The 3,004-nt window shown below is 39.9% G+C and overlaps 1 protein-coding gene across 4 annotated transcripts in view; it reads right to left on the bottom strand.

The window, feature by feature from the left end:
* Positions 1-3,004, bottom strand: part of DUSP16 (dual specificity phosphatase 16) — a 118,337-nt gene that overhangs the window by 80,566 nt on the left and 34,767 nt on the right. The window contains exon 1 of one of the 4 annotated variants that reach the window (XM_006084250.3): positions 2,182-2,278. The exons of the other annotated variants lie outside the window; for them this stretch is intronic. The gene's annotated coding sequence lies outside the window, so the exon portion shown is untranslated. Of the gene's footprint in view, positions 1-2,181; positions 2,279-3,004 lie in introns of those variants that run through there. 4 annotated transcript variants of the gene reach the window in all.

The following is a 3,004-nucleotide window of genomic DNA, read 5'->3' on the forward strand; positions in this document are numbered from 1 at the left end:
TTAAAATCACAATGGGTCCCCCTGTATTTTAAATCCATTGTGCTTTGGCAATTTCAAGTTTTACCTGCTCATATAATTATAACTTATGCTCATAATTTATTTTTTCCATCCTTCCTCCCCCCAAATTAAAATGTTTATGTAACAAAAAATCTTGTGACTTTTTGGTGATATCTATCTAACCCCAATCAAGAAAGAGGTGAAGTTTCATTACTCTCTTCTTGTTGCTGAGTGTATAGGAGGGTATTTTTCCCTTTATGCCTTTTTCCTGTCATGCCAAGGTGTATTCTATTTCCTTCTTTACTGACCATACCCCTTGGAAACCATATATATATATTTATTTTTTTAATCTGTCTTTGGTAATCTCCTTAGATACTTCTTTTTGAGCCACTCCTGCTCCCTCGAATCATTTATTTGATTAAATTTCAAAGTCCTTCCTAGTCTGCATGAGAATGGCCTCTTCTTAAAGCCTGAGCCTGCTTCTTTAAATCCAGCAAACTTTTATGAACCTCATCCCTTCACATGGCCAACCCTTGATTACCAGGGCTAATGAAATGTACAAAAATATCAGATTACCTACAACACACACACACACACACCAAAAAAAAAAAAAAAATCAAGAAAAAAATGACATCTGGCTTTGGAATATATATCACATGTGCCTTTGGGCAAAATTTAATTTATTAATTATGTTTTTCCTTAAGCCAACATTATTAACATTTTCTTTTATGATGGTGGATATCTGCTTTGGTTTTAAATCTTGATGTAGTTAATTAAAAAAAAAAAGTATCAACTGTGATTTTTTCTATAAAGCCCTTTTAACTAGTTTTTTCAACCTGTTAAAATCTGTCATAAAATCTGGTTTCTGTTTTCCCTGATTTATCTTCTCCCCTTTCTTGGGATTCGGATCCAAATCAACTTTCCTATGTTAATTTACTGCTTCAATTTAAAGTGCTATTTGCTTGCGAATGCAAAGCATTTTTAAAAATATTAAATGTCCAGGGAAAACATCACTTTTTTTTTTTTTAGATATTCCAGGAAAAGTTGGTTTCTAAGATAAATTACACTGGTAATTCCAGCAAATTATATTTAGTAGGATAGTATGATTGATTGAAAAAATGAATATTGGACAGCAAGTCAGCTTCATCAATACTTAATCCCATAGACCAAAACTATGGAATTAAATTCCCAATATAGACATTTGTAGAAAATAACATCAAAACAAACTCACACATCAACCCCGGCCCTTCTGTCCCCAGCCTAAATTCTGTACCTACCTCAGACCTCATCTCTGCTTCACTTCTACACTTAAGTTTTAAACGTATAAGAAACAGAACTGAGTTAACAGGGTCTTCTCTTTCGGCCCCTTTTCAGTTACTGCCACTAAGCTTTTGGCCAGAGACCCCGCATCCTCAAGTTTACATGACTATTTTTACTTTACAGGTACTCATCTAAATGTAGGTTTATAGTGCTTGAACTGGCTTTTTCATACACTAGCCACCATATTACCAGCAGAATTAAGAACAAATTCATTTTTAATTTTCTCCCATGTGGAACTTTGATAAGTACAAATTATTTTACCTAAAAACCAACTTTTTGGTCTGGTGTAATTTAGCCCAAATTCTTACATAAGATGTTAAATATTACCACCACCCCCCATTTTTTTTAACAGCAATCTTCCACGCAGTCCTCAAACTCAGTCAATTCTATAACTTTTTTAAAAAAAATTTTTTCACAGTGCCTAGTCACATTTTGACTAAAATACCTACATAGACCCATAAGTTCTCCGTTTTTCAATTTACTTCTCCAGGTTGCTGCCTTCACCAAACACAGAACTCCACCAGTCTCAAAATTACGGTCTCCCAAGGTGGGTGTCCACCAATGTACATGATTCTCAAGGAAAAAAATAAATTAAAAAGTAACTCAACTGGTAAGAATTCTTTTCTTCTTTTAAAAATGTACCTGCACTTTTAAAATCTCTTTTCTTGATGGAGTTCAAAATAGTATCAATCCTTTGAAGAAACAGTTGTCACCTATGGGCACTCTCAATCCCCCCCATAAAGAGGCATTTTTCTGGCGGCCCAAGAACCCCAAATAGGAGTCATAAGGTCTTTCGTGGATGGTAAATTTCACACACACACACACACACACACACACACACACACACGAGAAAAAGAAACATACCTGGTCATTTTCTAAACAGGTTTGATAGGTTTGGTTCACTTGTAAGAGCAGAGTGTTTACTTACAGGCGTTTAACGCAGAAGTGGCGGCCAGAACACTGGGTAAATAAAACCTCGAGTTTTGAAAAGCCTGCACCTTCACGCACTTCCCCTTCGGTCGAGGGGCCGGCACACGGCAAACCCCACGGCCAGTGAGATTATGCAACAGGTTCCCTCTCCACTGGATTCATCGCGGGCTCCTCGGGGGTGTGCTCTCTCCCAGCAATGCGTGACACCCACCGCTGCAGGGCCTTTGCAGCTAACGTTTAATCATCTTTTTTAGAATTTTGCCCTACCCGTTCACTTTAAGATCTACCTGTATTTTGTCAAGTTAACTACGTGTGTGTGTGTGTGTGTGTGTGTGTGTGTGGTGTGTTTTAGGAAATAAACCCCAGTTTTGCCTAAATATTTTCCTCCCTGGTGTTTTATGACATGAAACCACACATGATAAACAGATCTTCGGTTGTCTCCCCGGGCCCTTTTTTTTTCCTTTTCTCATGTTTTAGGACTAGTGTGAATAAAGAAGTCACTGGCACACTGGGTCCCCCAACATCACGACCCGGGCCCTCGTTTGGAAAATCGGGGTGTAGGTGGGTGGGTTCGGTTTAGGAAAGCAGCGCCGTCCCCACCCAGGTGGCCCCGCTGCGCACACCGAGGCGAACTGGGGATCTCGGGGGGCCGTCAGCCGGGCCCCCCGCTGAGCCAGCGTGGGGGCGCAGCGAGCCCCCCCTGGAAGTGAGGGGTGTCCCCCCGCCCAAGACCCGGGCCCTCGCTTGGAAAATCGGG

This window comes from Myotis lucifugus, unplaced genomic scaffold (genome assembly GCF_000147115.1).
Source record: "Myotis lucifugus unplaced genomic scaffold, Myoluc2.0 scaffold_10, whole genome shotgun sequence".
Taxonomy (NCBI): domain Eukaryota; kingdom Metazoa; phylum Chordata; class Mammalia; order Chiroptera; family Vespertilionidae; genus Myotis; species Myotis lucifugus.